Genomic DNA, 26,879 nt, shown 5'->3' with positions numbered 1-26,879 from the left:
GAATTTAGTGAAAAGTTCATGCTGATCACTCGTCATTATAGGCCCTGTAGTCAATCGAGGAAACGTGCCTACTTCCAATGAGGCATCCATGCGGGGAGCCACAGCAGCTGCATGTTGTACTCCCGGAACCTGAGGTGCTGGTGCAGAAAACACTGGAGGTGTCTGGCCCTGATCAGATAACCCGGTAAGATAAGCAAGAACGTGGTTAATCATCTCTGGGGTAGGTTGGGGTGGTAATTCCTCATCTTGCACTTGCTCATTTTCCCCTTCCTCACCCTCTCTTACTACCTCATCAGTCGGTGGAGGAGTCACCGCCCTATTACTAGCTGGACCAGGTGTTTGTCCTCTACCCCTAGAGGACGTCCTCCCGCGACCTCTACCATGGCCTCTTGCCACTGTTCCTCTTCGAGCTACAGCCCCAGTGGCTGGATCAGACGCATCCTGTCTTGCCGGTGTTGGTGTTGGCGCAGTTGTTGCTCTAGTTCTAACCATCTGCGAAATAGAGTGAGGATGTCAGATACCAATTGGATCCAAGTAATAGCACGAAAGAAAGAAAGAATGGAATTTTCCTGAAGTCCTATAGCCTCTCAAAGAAAAGTAAAGGCGTCCCCCTACCGTTCCTCAAGACTCTACTAGACTCGTTCTTGTGTGATGAGACCAAGAAACCTAATGCTCTGATACCAAGTTTGTCACGACCAAAAACGAGCCGCGAGTGGCACCCACACTTATCCTTCTATGTGAGCGAACCAACAAATCTTAACCCCAACATTTGCCAATATTTCAACCATAATTAACAAAATATAATGCGGAAGACTAAAAATCTTATTAATAAAACTAATAAATAAGCTTCTAAAGGTTTATCAACTAGTATCCCCAAAATCTGGAAGTCATCACACCAAGAACATCTATCCTCAAATTTCTAATTCTAAGAGTATTCAAGAACTAAAACAGTAAAAGAGATGGTCCATGTCCGAACTTCAAGACACCAAGACGTGAAGGAGAGAGTCCACTCCGAGCTAGAAACAGTAGCTCACCCTGAATTCTGATATAATGTATACTGGCTAGAGTTGCGGACGAGTTGAAGTTGATGGTACGTTTGCTGCACTCCACAAATGACAAGAGAAAAATACAAGTAGGGGTCAGTACAAGGAACACGTACTGAGTAGGTATCATCGGCCAACTCAAAATAGAAAGCAATATATATCAAGTAATAATATAAAATCAACTACAACACTCAACAGGTGACAACAACAAGTACAAAACCCTTTGGCAACAACACCAAGCACATCTATGAGGACTCAAGCCTCCACACCATACTCATTTGGAAAATAGGTTCTTTAAATTGAGTATATTACCATAATTCAAGATTCATTCTCTTTATTCCTCTTGTGTCGGAACGTGACACTCCGATCCCCTAATACTACGTGTCGGTTCGTGACACCCGATCCATTAACCTCATTCTTTTAGTTCATCAAGCCTTCTTTTATATCAAGGCATCATCATTAATAGGGTGGATTTAAGGTTTTTAGGATTCCACCGTATCATCATTATAATCCATCACCATTTACATAATCACAACATGCAACAACACAATTAAGCATATAGAAGAGTTTACAATACTACCCAATACATATCAATCGCTATTTAGAGTTTACTAAGAAATAGCATAAACCATAACCTACCTCCACCGAAGAATTCGTGATCAAGCAAGCTACTTCTCAATGCCTTTGCTTTCCTCTTCACTTCTCCCTCTCTCGTTTGTTCTCCCCTCTTCTCTCTGTTCTTTCTATTTTTCCTTATTCAAACTCTTTTTCTTTTACCCTAATTATCATATAATTAAGTATTAAAGATGATAAAAGTAACCCACTATTTATTTCAAGGTTATCTCCTTTAACCCCCAAGTAATTAAATTATCAAACTTACCCCACTAATTTCATAATTATAGGCATGAATAGTCCAAAACGCCCCTTAAAAACTTTTAGCAGAAATCCGACCTAGTCGAGGTTACACCACTCGTGACGGCCCATCGTATCTGCAACGGTCCGTCCTGCATGCCCGTCACAAAGTTCAGAGACTCAATTTCAGTAAAAAGGTCTGTGATGGTCCGCCGTGGCTACGACGGTTCGTGCTGCAGTTCCGTCGTGAAGTTTAGAGAGTTGATCCCCGTACCCAACTTTCAGAGTTTAAGTGTTTTGGGATGGAGATCCTCGACAATCCGTCGTGACCATGACGGTCCGTCGTGTGGTTCGTCGACACAGTCAGTTTTTATCAAAAGTAATTCTGCTGTTCGAAACGACTAAACAGGTCATTACAGTTACAAAGATTTAATGCAACAATCAACTAAGAAATATGTGACATCTAAATGGAACTGTTTACAATTGAATATTTTAAACTAAAATTTTGATGCATAACATTTAAAATATCAGAGTATAATTTGAGGAGCACTTGAACTCACAAATATCCACAAATAATAATAAAGACAACCTTACTTTCTTAACAATCAAGAAGAAAAAAGCAAGTTTCTTGACATATGTTTTAAAAATATAGTCTGGCAGGCTGTATCCAAGTCAAAAATTCACAAATTTAATTGAAAGAAACCAAACAAACAGTTAGCGCTATACCAAAAATGATCTGTAACGATAATTTAAAGCTTAATTCCCGCTAAATATGTATTGTTTATATTTAGAGCATTTTAGTATTATTATATTTGAATAGCTTATCACATTTTAACTAAAATACCGTTGAACTTCTCCTTGGTGTTGCCTTGATCATACATGTCAGAGGTTAATAATGCATATGTTGTTCGGCTTTATTGCAGTTTAACATTTTGGTATGAAGGTTCCAGTGAACTTTGGCAAATGGTCGAATTGTAACATTTGCATGTTGGTGCATTTGTTACCCCTTAACTTTATTTAATTCTTTAATCCTCCATTCTTGTAATCTATGTAACTCCTAAGGTCATTATCTTCACTATTACTATACCTATTCATTTCTAGGAAGACTTCTTGTAGTAGAAATAGTGGTGGTCTTCATTTGGTTTGTACATACAACACACAAGAGAAAACATAGAGCGAAACAGTTGGTCAAGAAAAGAGTTCTTATTAGTTGTAGGGAGGTGTTCCTTTTTGTGGAGCTTTAGACTCAACTCTTGTCCTGAATTATTGAGTTATATTTTGTTAATAGGATGTTGTATCCTGGAGGGGACAAGTCAAAGAGGACTACTATTGGACCAGTGAAAATATTTGCTACAATGGGTTTGAATATCCTTGAAGAGAGTGAAATATCCGCGCCTCAGCCTGAAGAGATTTTTATTTCTTCGTTTCATTTTCAGTTTTAATCTTCTATATTTTGTTATCTTTTAAGTTTTTCAATAATAACTTCATGGATATTAAACATGGCTACAATTGAAAAAACCGAGGATGTCAAGATGAGAGACCTCAACAAGCCATTTCGGTTAAATGGTAACTATTTCAAAAGACGAAAGGGTAAAACACTTTTCTAATTAAGTCTTCTCAATGTTTCTTATGTGTTAACTAAGAAGAATCCTAATAAGTAGACATAACCTCTATGAATGATGATGAAACTATTTATCATATAGAGAAAGTGGAAAAGTACGATGGTGATTCCTACAAGTGTCGGTATTATATTCTCAATTGTCTATTTGATAATTTTTATAATTATTACTCTAGCAAAAAATTTTGAAAGTATTGTAGAGTAAGTATGATACCAAAGAGACAGGAGCGGAAAATATGCGGCTAGTAGATTTTTTCGTTTCCAAATGGTGGATAGTAAATCGGTGGTAGACCAAGCTCAAGATTCTGTCATGATTATTGGAAAGCTTAGGTACGAAGAGGTTAAAATTGGATATTAACTTATTGTTTGTGGTATAGTATATAAACTTCCACATTTTTGGAAGGAATTCAAAAATCTATGCGCCACAAACAAAAGGAAACCTCTCCTGAAATCTTGATAATGAAAATCCGCACGGAAGAAGAAAGCAAGGGGTCAAGATGCACTTTTACAAAAAAAAAAAGAGAACAACATCATAACGAAGATAAATTTAACTACTTCAAATAATTTACTCCTGAAACTTACATAAATGCTTCTTTGAAGCCTAAGAAGAAAAAATCCAAGAAAAATAATGGTAGACCCTCCCAAGAAAAATAATGGTGAAAATAACCAAGAACAAAATCACCAAGTTAAAGAAAAAGGAACATGATTTGTTTGTGACAAGAGTGGGCATATTGCTCGATTTTGCAGATCCTGGAAACGTGGTCCTCAGGCAAACGCTACCGGATAACCTTTACGGTCGTGATTACCGACATTAACTTGGTTGAGAATGTTGATAGACGGTTTAAAAATTTGAAAAAGTGTGAAGCTTGTAGCAAAGCCAATATCATTAAAAGGCCTCACTTCCTAGTTTAACGAAAAACTGATTTGTTAGAATTAGTTCATACTGATATTTGTGAACTTATGGAATTTTAACTCGTGGAGGTAATAGGTATTTTATCTCTTTCATTGATGATTTTTCTAAGTTTACATATATTTACTTGATGAAAAGTAAAAGTGATTCTTTTGAAAAGTTTAAAGTTTATCTCCATGAAGATGAAAATCAGTTTGATAGAAAAATAAAAATAATTAGAAGTGATAGAGACCGTGAATATGAGTCAAATGAGTTTAATTCATTTGTCAAATCATTGGGAATAATTCATGAAACAACTCTTCCTTACTCTCCTTCATCTAATGGAGTAGCAAAAAAGGAAAAATAGAACTTTGATTGAATTTGGTAATGTCATGCTTATTGAGTCACATGCTCCTTTATATTTTTGGAGCGAAGCTATTTTAACTGCTTGTTATGTGTCGAATCATGTGCCTCAAAAAAAGTATAAATTGATATCTTTTAAATTGTGAAAAATGTTACAAGCCAAGTTTGGGCAAGAAAGATATCACTTGTGGTTTTGTTGGTTATGTTTCACATAGTACAGCCTATAAATTTTTTAATCTTGAAAATAATATTGTGATAGAATCGACTGATGTTACTTTTCATGAAAATAAATTTCAGTTTGATTTTTAAAATAGTGGGGGTCAAAGGATTGAACAAAATATTTTGTCACTACCATGCTATTCTACTTCTACTTTTAAAAATAAAGGAGTTGATGATTTTGAGTTAAGAAGAAGTAAAAGAGCTAGAATAGAAAAAGATCTTGGTCTTGATTTTTATGTGTTTAATGTTGAAGATGACCCTCTAACTTTGAAAGAAGCATTATGTTCACATGATCCTATTTTTATGGAAAGAGGCTGTAAATGATGAAATGGAATCACTAATTTCTGATAAACATGAAAAATAGTTGATTTACCACCGAGTTGTAAAACAATTAGGTGCAAATGGGTCTTAAGGAAAAAGGTTAAACAGGATTGTTCTATTGATAAATACAAGGCTAGGCTAGTTGCAAAAAATTTTAAACGACTAGAAGGCCTAAAATTTTTTGATACTTTTTCTCCCTAGTAGCAAGAGTTACATTCATAAGACTTAATTGATATATCTGTAATTTTTTATTTGTAAATTTATCATATGGATTTAAAAACTATTTTTAAAATGGAGAACTAAATAAGGAAATTTATATGGAACAATCCGAGTCTTTTCTTAAAGCAGGCTAAGAAAGAAAAGTATGTAAACTTTCTAAATCCCTAATTGGCTTGACGCAGACACAAAAGCAATGACATGAAAATTTTGATTCCAGCATGATTGAAAATGGTTTTAAGACAAATGAGTGTGATAAATGCATATATCATAAATCTTGAAATAATGTGATTATTTCCTTATACGTTGATGATTTGTTGATATTTTGCTCTAACATGAATGTTATTGATGAATCTAAAACTATTTTTCGAAGCCATTTTGATATGAAATATCTCTGTGAGACAACTTTTATTCTTGGAATAAAGATAACAAGAACAAGTGATGAAATTTTCCTTGACCAGTCACATTATGTTGAGAAAATTTTGAAAAAATATAACTTTCATGATTGAAAGCATGTTGATACTCCTTTTATTTCTAGTGTTCACATATTTCCTGTTGAAAGTGAAAATGATGTAATAAACCAAATGGAATATGCTAGCATAATCGGAAGTTTGAGATATCTGACTGATTGCAATATGACCGATATTGCATATGCAGTAGGAGTACTTGAAAGATTTACAAGCACGCTAGGTAGTGAACATTAATTGTCATGCTAGAACAAGAGTTATGAGATATTAAATTGGAATAAAAAATTGTGGTTTGTTCTATAAAAAATATCTTGATGTACTGGAAGACTTTTGCGATGCAGATTGGAACTGTTTATCAGGTGATTTCTGTTCTACCACTGATTATGTCTTTACTTAGGTGGTGATGCTATTTTTGGAGATAAAAAAAAGCAAACTATTATTGCTGACTCTACCATAAAGGCTGAACTAATTGCTTTAGCTTCAGCTAGTAAGGAAGCGAATTAGTTAGGAGAATTATTGTTTCAAATTCCTTATTTTGAAAAACCAATTCCTCCTATTTTAATTCATTGTGATAGCACCGCTGCAATTGATAGAGTTTAAAATCGTTATTATAACGGTAAATCCAGACCTATAAGGAGAAAACACAGTAATGTAAGATCGTATTTAACAAGTGGTACCATTAATGTTGATTATGTCAAATCTTCTGATAATCTTGCAGATTCTCTTACTAAGGACTTAACGAGAGAAAAAGAATGGAGCACATCGAGGGGGATGGGATTGAAGCCAATAAGTCCGTGAGTCATGTATGAGAAAACCCAACATGGGGACTAGAGATATGATAACAATGTTCAAAGGGAAAAAACTAATCATATGATGACTTGTTGTGAAAAATGCACTATATTTTTATTTTCCTCCCTATGATGTGAGTACATTATTTCCTCTAGTTTGTGAAGGTTGAGGTTATAACTCTTAATTAATATTTGTAGACTATATGGGTGGAGTGCTAAGATTATAGAAGCGCTCTCGACAAATTTTACCTACGTGATGTGTGGAAATAGGTCACTTCCTATGAGAATTGAGATTATTCTCAAATACACTCATGAAACAGGGATAGCACATGGACATAGCATGCTGACTTTAAGGATCATGTCAACACCTTGATTATTATGTGTGAGAAGTAATGTTTGTTCAACAAAGGCCAAGATAGCATTTTGGATCAATTGATATTGATGAAACCAAATAACTCGTCGCTGTTAGTAACATATACAGTAGCAATAATGATCGAAACTTCACAAAAAGTTAAATGTAAAAGCGCATTCCAGTGAAAAGTTAATTCAACTTTGCAAGTTCACATACAATGAAAAATCAGGGAACCATTCTTTCATGAACCCGTTGACGCTTGACACAAGTTGTATGAAGTACGTGCTACAAAGTTCTCAAGTTATACTTGTGCTTGCGACTTATTTTTTCTATTATCTAACATCATAAAGACATTGGTCTAAACACCACTAGATCCTTTAACCCAGTTTCTCTCTTTATTGATCCTTAAACACATTTTCTAAGAGAGGCTCTTGTCTGTTTTATAAAAAAATCATAACATGGTAGTAAAAATCATCTTTTCACATTCTCTTAAAGGAGATTGCTCATGTGTGACAAAATCAATCTCGAGAATTTTCCAACACTCTTTATTTCTAAAACATTAACACATGAATATGATATATGAATATAAATTTAGTAGTCTTACAAGATGAAAAATTACAACAACAAAATTATTTCATAATACAGAAGTATTAGCATATCCTATGCAAACCTAGACCCTTAACTTGTTTCTCAAAAAAGTCTCCACATATCCCCTTTGTAAAAGGATCGGGTATCATTTTACATGTAGGAATGCATTGTAAATTTACCTTTCCGCTTACTTTTATGCCTCTCACAAAGTCATCCGTAAATCTGAACCCTAGCATTCTTGATTGATGAATGAAGGATGAAAATCTAGTATGTTTCTATGTAATTCATTATTGTATTGTGATGTTGCACTATTTGATGGATGAATATCATGAAGTCAGGATTGTATCTTGGAGAAAGACTTTAATGTTATGAATGAAGGTTCTCCATTTGATTATAGTTCAATGTTAACTTGTCTATTCACTTATGGTGGAGGTGTTTACTGAATATATAGTCTTATATTGAAGTGGTGATCCACTTATGGTGGAGGTTCTTACTTTATTTATGAATTGTTATGTTGAATCTTGTTAGTTTTCCCTACAACCCTAATTATGATAAAGTATGCTATGATAAGAACATGTATGTTATGTTATGATATGAACATATATGTTATGCTATGATACGAATATTGATGTTATGTTATGATACGAAAAAGAATGTTATGATATGATTATGTTAGCGTTGATATGTTGATAAAACGCAATTTTCCTTAACAATATATCAATATGATACGAAAGGACATTTTAACATGTTCTTGGTTCTTTGATTGAGAGGTTATCCTCATCTTTGAAACCTTTGACCTATACACTATATGAGTAGTTAAGTCCTTAAGCATTCTTTATGAACTAATGCATAACTAAAAGGTTAATGATACTTTAAAGGGAATTGTGCTTAGTACCGAGTGGATATGCTTATGAGATGGGTTCCTTCACACTAGTAGTTAGGTTAAATTACATATATATGTGCCCAAATAGATCTTAGCTAGTGGATCCACATTATAGTTTGGTATTTACATTTCAACTTAGGCAAGTGAAACACCTCTTTTCGGTGTTGGGGTAGAACACCAGATTCCATGTAGCTCACATGGACTATCTCGGTTATTGTTAATATCCCTATGTTTTACGAATATGACTTATGAATATGACCTCTAACTAAGGCTCCTTGAGGGATACTACTTCGTGTAGATAAGGGTATGAGACTTAACCTATACATTGCTCAAGTGGATTCTTTGAGGATTTATTGTGAGAGTCTTTTATGAATGATGACTTATAAATGATGTTAAGGTTGGTTTGACCTATTATGATGTTGATTTTGTATGTGACCGCAGTTATGTATTCTTGATAGCTTTACTTAGTATAGATGGGTGTATGAGACTTTTATGTATATTGCACTAGTGAACTTGAAACGGGCTCATGGGTGCTATCTTTATGATATGATGTTAATTGAACACATTGTTCCATCCATTATGATGATTTATGAATTGTTGTATGCTCTGTTTGAGTTATTACTATGATTGACTTCCTTATAATTCAGGTAATATATGTATGACTATATCCTTATTGATGAATTTTTATTATATGGAGGTATAAAAGGTGAAGTGCATCACTAAGGTAGTTTCAAAGGAGTGATTAGTAGGGTTTGTATCATGGGTTTCCAACCACACATTGCACAAGTATTCCCTTGGGATACTAAGGTAATGACTTTACTATCAAATGATTATGAATGTGATATTGTCTAATGTTGCACATTATAAATGCATTATAGTTATTGTATATCGAGTAAGAGTATCTTAAGGGTTGTTGATGTAATATTTATTTAATGATGATATAATCTTGGAATTTGCCTTGTATTATTTTATGATTGGAACTATGTATTGTTGAGATTGGGATGTGTGTTATCTTGATTTTTGAGACTATGCTTGATATTGTAGTGATATGTCTTATGTCATAATGAAATTTATGTCAGTTTCTTTCATGGTTGCATTCTCCAACAATTCTCAAGATGATGTTCAAAATATAATTTGGTATGATTTTAAATGATATGTCCTTTATAAAGCATGTTTTAGTTGTTTTTGTGCATGACTTCCATACTTAGTGCGTTTTCGTGCTAAACCCTTCTCTTCTACATTTTCCACAAAGTGTAGGGTTTGGAGAGATGATATTCTATACTTGGAAGATATGTTTCTAAGGATCTTGGAGATGAATAATTGGGAGTTCTCATGGTTTCGAAGAAAAAACCACCTTATGTCTCTTATGTCTTTACTTTTATGTTTTTAGACTTTGTAAGGGGAGTGCCTCTAGTTTTGTATTTGACCATTTTATTTTATGTATTGAGATGGTTAGATACATAGTGTCAAAGATACTCTTTAATTTTTGTATATAAGAAACTTCGATTGTAAAGAAAAGTTCTAATTTTTTGCATTTTCTATATCTTATGCCATGAAGAATATGCTATGGGCTAGTATGAGACTCTTTGGGGTCAAGAACACGGTATTAGGACTAAGGGATACTCTTGGATAGTCACAAACACAATATTAGAGCATACGATTTTAGGAAAGGTTTTTAGGATGTCTCAAACCACGTCTCGTAGAGTCTTGTTCATCGGTGTAAGTTGTGACACATCTATGAGCAGAGGCTTAGAACATTAGGGAACTTCACTTCTTCATTCTCTAAGTCATGCCATAGATCTGTAAGCTCTCTCTCTTATTCCTTTTCTGATGGTCTTTAGGTTGTGACCACTTTAAGGGCTCTTGCTAGAAGGAGCGATGTTGAAAAGTTGGTTGTGATACCAATTATTTCTATTGGACTTGTGATATTTGATGTAATAGATTGTGATATTTTATTTAGTTCAAATAATACTTGATAGTTGCCTTTGTGTTTGTTAAAAGAACTTGTGTAGTCTTAATCCTAAGGGGTGAGATAGTATACCTACAAAAGAAGGTGATTGTGAGGTTATGATAAGTTCATGATCGAACCCGGATGGTCACATTGTTAGTTCTCAAATGATCCTATCCGAGAGTGGAAGCCGAAAAAATCCAATGCCATAAGTTTGGATTATGTTGTATTTTAAAGTTGACTTTGAGGCTGTATGTAACCTCTAGTTTATGTAAGGAAGAAGAGTATTGTTGTTGCCCATCTTCAAAAGAGTTAGTTGTCTTTTAAGATTGATCATAAGTATGGTCATATAAGTAGGGTGCTTAGATAATACCTAGGCATGGTTTTTTGGTAAATTCTACCAAAAGGGATGATAAGGGTTGAAATAGTTTAGAGTTGTCTTGATCTAACCATAGTTTAAAAAAAGTTTATTCATGGTCAAAGATATTCTAAGTTTCCCATAAGGTTTAACCAAGAGAGGATGTCTACTGCTAAGTGTTAGAGTTAGTGGTAGTGGATATTAAGGGTTCTTGTATGTTTTTTACGCTTTATGAGAATCCAAAATTCTATGGGCCAAATATAGAGGAAGATCCTCTAGAGTTTATAGATGAGATGTAAAAGGTAAGAAACCTTGTAGGAGTAATTCCGGTAATGTTTGTCGATTGTTTCTTAATAAATAGTATATAGTGAACTTTATGCTATCCTTAGTATTCATGGATTTTAAGTAGGGCCATATGTGGTGAATTGGTATAACCCAACCTAACCATAATGGGTCTTATGGTGTGATATACTTTGAGGATTAATGGTGTTTGAGTGATTCCTAGAAACCATAACAAGAGTTAAGGTGTGATGGACTTGTAGGTATAATGGTCCTTAAGTAATGCCTAAAGATATTGAGTGAGTAAACCCCTTTAGAATTGGATCTAAGTGAAATCCTCACTGGTTTATAATTATGTTGTGTAAGAGGTATGAGGATTTAGTATGACATTCTTTGACCTTAAAAATTTAGTGGAATGATGTTGTAAAGAGTTTGTTTAGGCTTACCCCAAGTGAAGGATAATGTGCTTAGATGGTAAGGTCATGGAGTGTCCTTGTTGTTCATGAATTAGGATTTCTTGAAGTTCTCCAATTATATACTCAATTTGGGTGATGGATATGAAAAGTTGAGTGTTCTAGACGTTCATGGTTGGATTAACTCGAAATCTTCACCTTATGTTGTTTAGTTAGTTTTAAAAACTTAGAACCGGAGTGGTAGACTCATGTGAGTTCTTGCTTAATATTCTAGTAAAGGCCTTCGAAAGGGATACTGCTAAGGTTGACTTGAAAGACCTTTTGGATAGAGGTACTGGTATGTTGATAATTTCAAGTTAGGGTAAATTCTATGTTGTGTTTCGATATTACCTTATCTAGTATGATGTCCTATGAGGCTGTGAGGCTTAGAGCTCCCCGGATGAGTTAATATATTTTTTAAAATTTTTTACCATAGTTAATGAGTTGAGTAAATGAAGATATCACACACGCCGAAGCTTTACAGAATTTAGGCATGAGAAGCCCGACAGAGCCGGAGGAGAGGAAGTAAGAGGTTGTCATATAAATGGTGGAGGAGAACATGTCAAAGTAGAGGAACGATGAGTACATCCCAAGAATCATTATACCTATATGTGTGACAGCAAGAAGTTTGGACGTTAAGGGGGTTTCGAGAAGAAGACATAGCCTACAAAGAGAAACGATTGCTATTATGAGAGAGAAAGGATAAGGATGCGCAGGAGAAATGACAAGTCATAAAGACGATGTAGTTGGGCTTGATAGGACTATTAAGAGCCATCAAGAAGCATCAAAGGAAGCCGAGAGAATACGACACACAGTATGTCGACATTAAGATAAACAGAAGACATGCTCGTGATATGTTCGCCAGGGGTGAAGAAGCTAATATCATGATCAATACGGAAGCGGCAAGGTTGGGGCTGACATACCGTCCAAGTAACGCCAAACTCATGATGGTTAATGAACTACCGACTCCCGTGAGTGGAGTCACGAATGAATTAAGCATCACGCTAGGCTAGTGGAAAGGTAAAACCAATTTCATTATCGCTCCTTTATATATTTTTGACATAATTATTAGGCAAGTTTTCTTCGTGCAGTGCCACACAATGAACGATCCTTACCTCCAAAAATTCTTAGTTATGGATGAAGGAGGAGGATGCATGGTGTCCCAGGTAAAGGTACCAAGGAAGAAAGAGGAGAGTTTGACTAATGACTATGCAGCTCGAGAGAAATCCTAAGAAGAAGTAGTCGATGTTTATAGACACCGTTGCAAGTTTGAAAGAAGAAAATAGTGCTAAAGATTCTTTGACATCACGCATGAAGAAGGTTCTATAAGAGAACAAAGTCTTGATGCCAAATAATCTGCCGAGGCGCTTCCCTCCATAAAAGGTGGTATATCATAAGACTGAGCTAGAAGTGATAAGGAAGATGTTGAAGAAGTTGCATGATGGACATTATCTAGTTAATGGACTATTGTTAGCGCATGCACAAAACTTGGATACCTATGAAGTGTCAATGAGACACAGTCATCGCATCAATAGGTGGGGGAGAGTGTCACGTTCTGGCACTTCACAATACAAATTTGACACCGAAATAGGGAGGAAGAATCGAGATTTGTTGGGAGTAGAACACGGTAGAATTCCCTCGATACTTTCAAGAAAGCTATAGAACTCCATTGACCTTTCCTTTGAATTCTCTAGAATAACATAGAAGAAATTTGGAAAGCCTTAGAATGCGCTAGACTAGTAGAGAATTTTAGAACATAAACCAAAGTGTAAATATTTTAGGTAACTTCCAAGTAATTTTTAATTACATTTTAGCCCTTACGTGGTAGTATAAGTATATGGGGAAATAATTTGTAATCCATCGAATCTTGAAGCAAGAATCACTCAAGTTGTAAAGCTTTCTTCCAGGTAATACACAACCTTCCTCCAAACTTCTCAAATCTTTCTAAGTCTTTATTTGCATTCTCTTCGTGATGTTAGTCTGAAAGTCCTGCTTGAGCTTACAAGATCTTTCAAGAGTAGTAAGTAAGTTGTCAAGCGCCGCACAAAGGTTTAATGGAAATTCTAAGTCTGTGACACTAGTCTCACATATTAAACCAATGAGATTTAGTATGAGTTACGCTTGATAGGTCTTTAGCTAGTGGATCCACCTAAGCTTAGAGTATGGTTCTACCTTAGGCAAGTATAGCAACCCCATTTCGGTGTGGGGAAGACACCGGTTTCCATGTTAACTCACATGGTCTATGTTGGTTAAGGCTTATTCACAATATCATAAGAATATGAAATATGAACTATAATTATTCAAGATTTTTTACTTAGTATGGGTGGGGTTATCAGATCCTATTCATAAATTGCACACATATGCTTTGACGGTACTTATGGTAAGGTTTTGTTACCAAGTATTGACTTAATTAATGAACATGTTTATGACTATTTCCCTTCTATTTTCTTCAAAATGATTTTTTAAACTAGTAAATGGAATGAATTCTATAAAAATTTCCTTTTTAGCATATTCTCATTATTTTTATGTATGATGTCATACTTAGTGCATTTTTAACTAAGGCAACTATCATTTGGTTCAAGCTTGGATTCGACTAGTCTCCTTGCTTGTAAAGAGTCCACATGATTTGAGGATGAAAAATTTCACATTGATTTTCGTTATAGTACTTTCTAGGTTCAGATTATGTTGTTTGCGGGTTGAGACCCTATTTTTACTCATGAATTGTAATAGATGGCGACATGAAAAAAGTCTAGACTTTCTCTTTCTTTTGTAACGATTTTTGGACTTTAATGTGTTCTTAGTCTTATTTTTATACTTCTTTATGTTATGGTATGCTAAGTGACTTACATGGTGCCTTTCGGGGTACTATGTTCCTTGTTATGTCTAGGGGGTAACCTTGGGTCGTGGCACATAAGTCATGTGTGAACTCTTAGCATCCTGTTGTGAGTAGTCAGATTGTCAAAGTGAGTCATTTAATGATTTTTACATGCAAACTTAACTTATAGAGTTGTTATCGATAATTATGTTGAGTGCCATCTGTGGTGAGGCTTACTTGAAAAGTGTTCATGATGATACCTAAAACTTGTCTCGATGGTCCGATTGACTAGCATTGGTGAATAAAAGAAATGTTCTTAGTCATAAATTTGTGAGGGTGAGCCTAATTGCTATATTTTATGACTACTTCATGAGTGTGTCAGCCTAGATTGGCTCCATTTGGGCCTAAACTTTTCTCTGAATGAGACATGAACGCATGACCTTGTTCTCTAGATCTAATACCTTCATGAATTATTGGTTTGTTTTAATAGAAAACTTAGGCCAAAGGATGTGGTAAGAGTGAGGAAAAAAATAAAGCAATAAATTGTAAATTCGTCCTTCAAGTCATGTGTGAAAAAATAATGGAACCCTTCTATATATAAAAAGTGAGAAAAATGGAAAAAAGAAGAAAAAAAGAAATGATAGATTTGTATCCATTGTGCAATGTTGTGGAAATAAAATGGGTATCTAATGAACTATAACAAAAATATAACTCTTGTGTGCTATTAAGACGCCAAGGATGAGTTTTGAAAATTAAAAGAATGAAAGCAAATTAAAAGAAGAAAATTTTGAGTTATGCTTTAAGAAGGTGAATGTCACTAATCCAAAATGATCATATCCGTGTACTCAGCCCAATTACAAGCTTTGGATGATCTTTAAGGTCTTGCATGATCGAGTAATGTGTTGTTTGAAAAATACAAGCAAGTCTATGGGTGACATCATGTATGTTTTCTCGTTGATAGTGTGAGATTTAATATAATTATAATCCTAATTAGCTTTGTGAGAGAATAGCATCATTTTTGATGTAAGCGAATATGAATACATTTGTTGAGCAATAACATGTGTTGTTATTTGAGGCTCTTCTTGGTAATTGGTGACCATTCTCAAAGGTATAGTGAAAGCATAAACCATGTTCTCATTATTATCCCTTAAGATACCTCCTCTCCCAATATTTCTCAGATTATTCAGGGCACTCCCATCATTGTTCAGTTTGGGTATATTGGGTCTGTTCGACTGGATGATTCTAATTTTAGTCTCATGTTTGCACGTCTCAATGATAGATATCAACTCAACCAAATTATTAGGCCAATGAATATAAGGAAAACCTGTTATGAGAATGTAATTTAAGTTTTTAAGGATCATAAACTTTACTCTGGCTGTGTTGGATTGTTTGCCTCCATATTTAAGTGAGAACCTATTTTCCATAAACTCCAACAAATACAAATAGGAAGTTAAGGGATGAGGAATTATGAACATAATTCTTGGGCTTCAGTCCCCACCAATTTTAACAGATGATTTTTCAAAGAATGGGTATGACCTAGTAGACTAGATGAAAATCTCGATACGTAATTGGCAAAAATATGATCAATATTTTCCAGCCCAGGTCTGATACAACAGGAGTAGACATCTTGTTTCTCAAAGCCCTCCAAACCAGAAAAGAAACCTTGAAAGGGACCTGTTTGTGCAAAATGAAATTGTTCCCCTCATTGTCACTTAGGTTAATCTAGGATCTCTTATTGGTAAACAATTCTAGTGCTCCAAACATTAGGAATAATAAGGGAGGAACCCATTGCCTTACCATAGCCTCAGTTCAGTTTCCCTCCACTATCACCTAGCATATTTTCACACCATAAAAATCTATCTCTAGAATTTATTTACTCGGTATTGTAAGCTTCCATTTGGGCCTTCTTTTCATCACTCTCTTTATGCACTTGCAAGTAGTTTTGAGAGGATAGTTGCCATTGTATAATTGGGATAGAATGAAGCATACGCTTCACCAGAATTATTTTACCAGCGAAGCTATTAATTCTTGAGTGTCACCCACTAATTTCTTCACCACTTTTGCAATCACTCTCATAAACATTAATCGTATTAAACTTGATTACCACCTTGTTCCCTTTGTTTGGTTTGTTTATGACATAAGTAATTTCCTTGGAAAACTTACTATTCTCAGCTATACTCCTCCCTTTTACAAATCCAGACTAATTTGGAGATATAAGGTTAGGTCATATACGAGCCAATCTGACGCAAAGGATCTTGGAGATGATCTTGTTGATAAAGTTACTTAAACTGATAGGGCAAAATTTATTAAGATTATTGGGGTGCTCAATTTAGGCAAAAATACTAGCTAGAAAAGCTTGAGACATGAACCTAGGCATGATTTAACCACCGAAGAAGGCCTGAACTACAACGAGTATATCTTCTTTAACAATATTCCAACAGAACTGATAGAATGTTACTCCAAAGCGATCAGGTTAGAAAGCTAGATTGGGATTCATGGACTGCACCACATGTTGTACCTCTTCCATTGTAGGTAACTCTCGTAAAACTTTATTTTCTTTAGGTTTAGTATGTCTTATGTAGTCCTATTGCCTTGAGAAAATTTTCTGGAAAGAGTTACATGCCTCCTTAGCTCTACTCTCATTTACTTGACCCCGTTCCTCTTCTTCATTGCATATTTAGTGATTAAAAATAATTCTCCTCCTTCCTCTCATAACACTATGGAATTATTTAGAGTTTGTATACGCTTATTGAAACCAATGGAGTAGTGTTTTCTATTTGACGATAGCGGCTTGCAATTTGAGATACGTGGTATATTTTGATCTATTATCCTCAATGTTTTGCACATACTCCTTAACTATGTTGAATATTTCTCCATGTTCCAATCCTTACTAGTTGCTCAGGATAGAGGCAAGCCTCTTCATTTTTCAATGTCACCTCCACATGGGGTTACCAGTAGCTTCCCTTTCCCAGTACTCCTTGACAATATTCATAAACTTTTCATGTTTAGTCCAGCGGTGCAAATATTTAAAATACCTGCAAGTCTATTCCTGTGTCACAATAATTTCTATAAGCAAAGGGCTCTAATCAGAACGCACAGCTGGTAAATGAGTAATTGTTGTGTGGGGTATGTCCTCTAAGCATTCGTCGTTAGTCATAGCTCTTTCCAGCCTCTTACAAAATACCTCCTTGTCTTTGTTTTATTCTGTGGATGTCACCATATTGAAAATATTAATAGAACACCAAAGGGTTTTATTGGTAGAAAATCACAGAAGCTTATCCTAGAGTGGCTTCTTAAGATGGTCTTTGCACTTGCAATAAATAAAATATCCTAACCTTACAATTTTTATTGAAGAAGGCCTTATCTGTATTGAGTTGAGTTTTGTACTTGTTTATTTGAGTGTTCTCAACAAATGGTTTAAGAATCGCAATCATAAAAAGGTTGATTTGAGTATTCTCGGCAAATACTCCAGGCATTTCAACATAGTTTTTAATCATCAAAAACCTCTATGTCTAGATCATGTACTGGTGCAGGCCTATTTGAAATTTTATTTCATCAATATACCTCTAGGAGATAGTACTTGATAAGCAGTGACATTTTGAATTTCCTCTTGGATTTCAATGTGAAGAGTAGATCCAAAAGCCTTAATAAGATGGGCAGTTGATTCTTCTTTTGCATCATCTTGCTCACCAAAAGTCTGTACATCGGCGGTCATAATCATCCTCAGAATTAAGGGCCCCATATTTATCCTTCTCCTCAATATGAACCATCCTTATACCTATTTCCTTATGTGTCACCTTGTGAGGTTGCTGTTATTGCATTGTTTCCATGTTGAATAAATTCCATTAATTTGTAATTTTGTTGTTTTCTAATAATTGCATCCATTTTATTGTTTCTCATTCTATCCCTTGAATTGATATATGGAGGTTTCAGCTGAGAACCATTATCATCTTTTCTTTTTTAGCATGCATCTGAGAATTAATATCTTTCTTTGAGTCTGAAGTATCTCTTCTCATTTGTTTCCTCTAAATTACTGAACTCTTGAGGTCCCAATAATCATTTTTGAAGTGCCTGGAGAATTCTGAACTTGACTAGTCTCATCAATTTTATCCTGAGAAGTATCCTGGTAGCAGGGGATCTAAGGTCATAACTAGGGTTACTATGCGTATTCTCAAGCATATCATAAGTCAGTTGCCCCCATTTGGACACCCCTTCCTGCAAGTTAGTGTGTTTCTCCTTTGCTCCCCCATCCTTCCCTCCTTAAACTTCATTAGTCATAGCGACAAGTAAATTTTCATGAGGCTGTATTGGGATTGGGAGTATTGAGTCAATACATGTGGGTTGGAAGCTTGATCGTACTCCTCCTTGACACAGAGGATTTCTGCATTTTAGATGCTGGGTGGTGTTTGGGATGTAGGGTGGGGTAAAACATTACTAGGCTCATTTCCATTGTGCTCCTCATGTGTCAGGTTGTTTTCTATAATTCGGTATTGTTTCTCTTCTTATGAGTTGTCTTCATCTTTCCTAGTCTTATCAATATAATTATTATGAGTAGTAATAGTATTTTTACCTTTCTTACTCTAACTGTGTGGATGTTATTTTGTGGCTTGATTCTCTTGAGATGAATGAGGCCTATCATCATCGTAATGATTGCTTTTTTGTTCTTCCTCTTTTGAGTCTTCCATTGATCTTCTTGAGTTTTGCTTGTCATTACTGTGTGGGATTGTTGGTTTATGTTTTTGTTAGTGCTGGTTGGCTCCCAACTGTTCTTTATAGCTTGATCCATGTATTCCTTCTTTTCCTGATCAGTTTTGTGTTTACTTTTTTTTAATTATCAAGATCTTTCCTTCTTTTGTAGTCCTCATTGATTTTTTGATGGTAAAAACATGGATTTGGTGTCTTTGGTGCTTACAATAAATATAAATTCGGAAAACTCTGATATTGTATAGCTTGCCATTTTCCCATGTGGGGATGTCTTTACTTAGCTAGTTCAATCTGAACCTTTACCTTAGTCACACTGTCAATAGTTTTTTGGATAGAGGTTGTATCAATATACAACAGTTCCCCAATAGGTTTTAAAAGAGCAGTCAAAGAGTATTTGCTGTAGAAATGCCATGGTATCTAAAGGAGGGATATCCAAATTGGGACTATTGGTGTTTCTTCAATAGGTCTGAAGGTTCGATTCCAAGTTTGAATCCTCATCAACTGACCTTCTATGGTTATCTTCTTTTTAGTAAACATTGTGATATAATCTAACTCATTATCCAAGTCAATATGAACATGTCTTGCATTCAAGGGATCTATCATCACACCTCTACACAATTGAGTTTCAAGGATGAAATTTTTCATGATCAACTATACCGTAGGCAATGTATTATTTAACATTTCTATTACACTATAGCTTACATCTAGAATCTAGCACAACTATAAAGTTATATTTTTTGAATATAACAACATATAAACCGTATTTGGTAGTGATAGTAAGAGGGGTGAAATTCATAGGATTCTCAGTTTTGGCTTGGTTCTGTCTAAGTGTGGCTGCAAAGGATTGGATGAAAGTGTAGAGAGATGGTTCAGGTCTAAGGTTATTTTTGGGGTTATTTTGCTGGTATTGGGGGTTTTTTTAATGGAGTGATTATTCACTACCACAACATTTTGTTTGCATGTTCTGTTACTGCTGGAGGATGAACCTTCTTCTCAAAAGTTGGTTGCCCGAGGGAAATTACCCTAAGGAACAAAGTTATTCCTGTGATCATTTTTTTTTATTATTGAGGTTGTGTTCCTGCTATTTTCCATTGTCTCTATGATCAATGAAGGTACCATTTCCTTAGTGTTTGGAGTTTTGACATGTTCTAAGTGAAATGCAACATTTCTAATTTTCTCATTTGCATTAATTTGCAAGTGAGCTTCATTAGTGATGAGAATTTTATTAAAATTGGAACTAGGGATCTTACCTTCCTGTGGAATCTCCTTTTGCTATTTTGTTTCTTGTTATTCCTTCATCATGATGTGTTGATCTTCCTGAGTTTTTTGTTGCACTATATCCTCTTGCCTTTGATCCTTTTCTTGACCGTTTGATTTTTCCTAATGATTTTGGTTGGGAGTTGGCAACGTAATAGTTGGATTAACTCTAAAAGGGAACTTTGATATGCTTGAGTTCTCTACTTTATGCATAGGATGTTGTTCTTTTAGTTGGTCTTGCATCCTACTCATACTCTACCCATTTTGTATCATTTTGTTTCTCTTTTTCTTGTTATTTAGAAGATTTTCGTCTTCTTGTGAGTCTATAGTGCTTTTTGGTACTGTAGACCCACCTCCCTCCTTCATGTCTATTTGGAGAAAAGATTGGTACTTATTAAGTTTCACCGAAGCTCCGATGACTTTATCATAGGAATTAAAGCATTTTCTCATAGGAATTAATTTTGCATGCCTAATTACACTCCCTCCCCAAAATCGCTACTTGGAACACTTGATCTCTCGCAAATTTGAGGAGGTGTAGGTAGTGTTAAATGATGATTCATGTTGTTTTTTGTCTTGCTTTTCCAATAAAACTTTTTGAGTTTGGAATGGTGTTCTAACAATCTCGATCGGAGGTCTAGCAATCATTCTAGTAGACAAACAATATTATCGTGAGACTGCTGGTAATTAGTTGTTAGGATTTGTCACCAAATAATGTTAGGTTTCCTTAAGAGAAAAAACTTAGAAGTTTTAGGAAGAGAAAATTTTTGAAAATGAAGAATGGATAATAAATACATGTTTATTAGATTAAATTGGGGGTATATACTTGGTTAGTCTCACTTCTCTACTTAGATACCATATTTTAGGATTTATCAACCTTGATTTAGGTTTAGTACCATGCTAGTTGGATTTAAAATGTGTGGTTACTTGTAGTTGTGTATTAATTTATATTTTTGTATTGAGCATGTTCAGCTGGTTTAGGGTTAAACTAGTATTACATTAGACATGCAATGCTTATAGCCTTGTTTTGTCTCCGACGTCATTTTAGATGGACTAGATCCTTTTAGACTTGAATAGCAAACTTGATTCTGATAGCATGAATCTCAATTAGGGTGATCTCACAAATTTTTCGATCTTGTGTTCTTTCCCCTTATTTTTGAGGTTGCGATGGTAATGATATATGAGATCATTTTTGAGGCGATACGCCCCCGGTCAATCTTTCTATATTGGCGGCTTACGCCATTTTGAGTGAACTATATGGTTGGGCGACCATGATATATAAGCTCCATTTCAAGGTTGAAACACCTTCGGGTCACTCTTGCTAACGGAGCTGGGATTGGATTTTCTAGTTGCATGACCCAAATTGATTTCCACTATTGCTTTTTAGGCTTGGAGTTGACTGGATTTTATGGTTACTTTTGTTGGAAGCCCATCTTTCGCTTTGTGGCTATCTTATTTTGGTAAACTTTGTTATTTTGTGTACCTATCGGGTTAATGGTGCATATTGGGGTTTTATTTAAATTTCCGCATGAGTGTACCTTCTAGGAAGAGCCGTCAATATGGGCTAGGCCCGTTGGGCCGGCCTTGCCTAACCTGGAATTTAATAGGGTTGGGCTAAAATTTTTGGAGCCAATTTAAGAAAAGGGCTTTTTTGCCCGACCTGAATAAGCCCGTTGATTTGATGGGCTTGAGAAATATAGGTAGGGTCGGCCCGTGGGGCAATAATAATTAATTAAAATTAAAAATTAAAGAGTGTCCAAATTCAAAATAATTAGGTTAACATTTTTATTTATATATTTATACTTTTACTTGAAAAAAAAAACTTAATAAATAGAGATAATTTCAGAGACCTCTCTCCAGGCTTCGTTCTATAACACTCATCTTCTCTGTGGTTTATGATATTACGTCTACCTACCTCCCTTATTTTTATTTTCTTGTAACTATTCTTTAAACCTATTTAAATAAATATAAATTAATTTAGATTTGAAAAATTTACCCTTATATATGAATGTTTAGATTTAATTTTCAATGATTTATCTTTATTTCGTTGGATCATGTTTCTTCTTCGCTTGTGTAAATGTTTAACTAGAAGAAAATCTTATCGTTCTTATCGAATTTCTTTCTTGGGAAGTTCAATTTTGTCTTCTATTTGAAGAAATTATTGCTGAAAAATGATGGGTTATTGTGGGGAAAAAATTTACGTGAATTGGTAAAGGTGAAATAGAGATAAAGAGTTAATATTTGGTGAAAATGTGGATCAGCTTAGTTGAAGACTTTGGTCTTTGTTGGATTAGAAAAAATAAGTCTTTGTGTTAATTAATTTTAAAAGTATTTGTTAAATGAGTTATTTTTTATATAATATTTATTAATAAGAAGAAATTTATATTAAAAAAGAGTAAAATGGTCAAATCTATATTAATTTATATTTATTTTAAACAGGTTTAAAGAATGGTTACAAGTAATTGAAAATAAGGGAGGTAGACGTAATATCGTAAACCAAAGGAGAGGTGAGCGTTATAGAGCGAAACATGGAGGTCTCTGAAATCATCCCTAATAAATATTATAAAAATAATTTTATTTTGATTTGATTAACAAGTACTAATATTTACATCATATAATATTGTTTTGTCGATATTTATGATAATATTTTAAATCATAATTTAAAATTTAATTTAATAATTATAAAAAATATGACTTTTTAAAAAAAGTGGGCTGACCCGTCAAACCTGTAGCCCACGTACTTGTGGGTTGGGCCGAACATTTTCTGGCCCACACCAAAAATGGGCTAGCCTGGCCTCACCCGTAAAATGTCAAAGCCTGTATGGGTTAGCCCGGATGGGGTGGGCTAGCCCATAATGACAACTCTACTTCTAGGCTTATGGGGGTCCAATCAAGTTTAGTTAGTTATATTTGATTTAAATTTTGATATGATCATGTGCTTGTTTTCATATCTGATTTGACCTATATTTGTGTCAATATTTTATCTTTTCTTATTACCTTTACCCTTCTTACTCACTCGGCCTATGATGCCTACTAGGTACCTTTATTTTGGTACTCATACTATTGTTTGCATATGTTTCATGATGCAAGTCCTAGTACCAGCAACCGGCGGTGATCGTGTGTGCCATCTTTAACAATTATTGAGATATGAAGTGTGATTGAGCACTTGGCGTCATGGATCATTCTGTCTTCTTGAATATATATGTTTACATGGTATTTTTCCTTATGAGACGGCTTGTTTCGTCTACTTTCGGAACTTGTATTTTCTTATTAGACAGCTCTGTACTCATGACTTCCATCTTCGGCAACAGATTCTCTTGTATGTATATTTTTGTGTGCTTTCCTTTCTATATGATTTTATTGTCTAGTGCTAATTATTTTATTTCTACCCTTATACTCATTGCTTGTCATTCTTAGTACGGGTTTACTTACTTACATGTAGGTTCCATCATGAGTAGAAGAATCGGATTGTGATATCCATTTAGCATAAGAAAGTAACATGTTACCCATGACAATTCTCACTTAACATAATAACATTAGTATTTTAAATTTAGAACTAATACCAAATTGAAGCTTAAAAGATCTTTGTATTGGTTTCGCTAAGCTTATTACTCCATTTCCATTTTAGTAAAAAATACTTAATAAGCGTTCTAAGAAAATTTATGTACATTTGTGGGAAATACTTTTTTGATATATAAATTTATTTATTTATATTTAAATATATATTCGGCCATAGAATTTGTTCAGATTATCAAAATATTTTCTTCAAATATTTTAAAATTTCCAACTATTTTTTACAACTCACTTATAGAATTTCCTTTTTTATCAAGTTAAATATATTTCCATAAATTGCATCAAAAATCACAATTTTAAATTCAAAATTTATAGACAATTCATAGCTTAAAGACCACTATATTGGATTTTAGCTAAACGTATTACTTATTTTCCCCTTGTGGTAAAAAAAATTTATATAACAATTAAAGATCATTATATATACTTGTGAAAAATCTTTTTCCTATAATCAAAATCCCTAAATCCATTCTGTCACAACAACAATAAGAAGAAACATTTTTCTTGGTAGAAGAAGAAGAAGGAGGAAGAGGTATAGTTTAGTAATTGTAGATGAATCAAAGAGGTTAATTTTTTGTATTAGTATATTAACTAATTGAAATCTGTCAATTTTTAATTATTTTTCAATATTTTTGTGAAGAATTGATTCGTAAGTTTTTATTCCTTTTTGGTTTTAATAGAACACATGGATATGTATTTTCTTGCTATTTTTTTTCATTATGTTAGTCGTTACTAGTAAGAATCACACATGTGTATTTACGTTGTTGCTATTTCTTAATTGTTTTTATAATTGTTAGTTAATAATAACACTTGGATATCTACTTTGTTCCTCTTTTTAATTGTCTATTTGTTCTTTGCTTGCTTGGTGTTTCATTAGAAAAAGGAGTAGAAAGTGAAGGATCAATTTCAATGGATATAGATGATAAAAAAGGTTAGTACTTTTTGTTATTAATTCCCCAATGTAGATGATAAAAAAGGTTAGTACTTTGGTAATCTAGTTTTTTCTTTTGCTATTTTTTATTGTATGTATATATATTATTGTTTAGTTTTGCTTAGATAACTTCGTTTATTCTGCCAAAACCATAAGTTCAATTTAAGAACAAAATGCAATTATTTATCCCTTTTTATACTATCTAAGCCAAATATCAAATGTGTAGTAGCATCATTAAATATGCTATAAAAATAGGAGAAAAAACTCACATTAGAAATGCTTAGGTTTCGTAGACTATTTCTCCGTTTTTCCAAAAGTTAAACCTACGGATGAGTATTGTTATTAAGCTAGTACTTTTCCCTTTATTTTTTATTTAGTATCTCACAAGTTTAGTGTGAAGAATTAAAAAAAAGGGCACCAATGTGTTACCATTGTAGTCATTTTTTTTTCACACGGGCGATTTTCGAATCAACTTGTACATTTTGACAGAGTCTATGAGATAGATTAATATATTCAAGATAGGAAGGACACATTAACTTAGAAACAACAAAGTAAAATATAGAAGAAATACACAAGTAAAGAAATCAATTCACAATAATAGTTATAAAAATCTAAAACCTTCAATTAAATAACCAAAACAATCATTAATGTCAAAATACTAAGTGATTTCTTTCTATCAATTCTAGCAATGTTGGGATAGAGTTGTCAGGTAACTATTGTTTGTGGGTGTCAAAGTATAAGCAAGCTGGCCCGAAAACAATCATGAATATAAAAAATGGTTTCATTAATGTCAAAATACCAAGTAGGCAATATCATATGGTGTCACGAAACATAAAATAAAAGTGATCCTCTGTTTAAATAAATTACTTTCATTTTGTTTAAGTATCCAAGTCACACACTAATGAAGTTCAATAAAGTTGAAAAGAAAGAATCTCCAATTGGTTAAAAAAACACCATTTTAGCTCCTATCAATATAAGATGCACTCTCAACACAAGCTTGAGTATCTTCATATGTATATAAATAGTAAAAAAATAATGTCATACAAAAATAACTTCATTCAAGGTTTCTCATATGTATATAATAGTAAAAGAAGATTTCACACAAAAATAACTTCATTCAAGGTTTCTTTACATGAAAGACCACTATTAATTTCAACATCATAATCCGAAATATTATAAAAAAAACCAACTATTAGAGCATGTAAAGAAAGAAAGGAGTATTATTGAACAAGTATTACCTTCTTTGTCAACACTATCACGATCCAGATTGTTCTGAGTGACACCCTTTGATCGGAGAATTAATTACTAGCCCTATTATACGCATCAAACCCATAGCAACAAGTAAAAAACTGAAAAGAAGTTAAAAATAATTGAAGAATTGAATTCTCATAAACTCAATCACTTATAAATGTTGCAGAAAACAACTCCCAGAATATGAAGTCATAGTACCAAACTCTGAATAGTCGAGAATGGGGAAGTTAGAAGCATAAATAATACAGTTGTCCAAGTGTCTATGTTCGAAAAGATGGACAAAGAAAAGCAGAAGAATCCATGGTAGACCTTAATAGAAGATCGCTCTTGAATTTGAATTCTCATGCATCTCTCAACTAATGTCTCATATCAGCTGCCTAAATATGACATATACTCAACAAGATTATAGCAAATACAGTATCAATACACAACTAGAGTGTACTAGTAGGATCATAGAGTCAATTCCAAAATATGAATAAAAGTGAAAAATTACAATATAGTAAAACAGGTCAACACATACACATACAACCAGGCACAATACAATACAGTTTTCCAATAACAATATCTAAAATCCAGCAATGCATAATTAATGTCCGACATGATCAGAAATGCACATTCGTTTTCCTCTCATGGAACTCATAGACAAATTTTTAGTGTATCAACTTAGTACCTGAACCAACTAATTTTAGTATTCTTTTTAAGGTCTGCTACCCGATCC

Source organism: Solanum pennellii, chromosome 12 (assembly GCF_001406875.1).
Source record: "Solanum pennellii chromosome 12, SPENNV200".
In the NCBI taxonomy this organism is placed as follows: Eukaryota; Viridiplantae; Streptophyta; class Magnoliopsida; order Solanales; family Solanaceae; genus Solanum; species Solanum pennellii.
Note: the sequence above shows the minus strand (reverse complement) of the source record.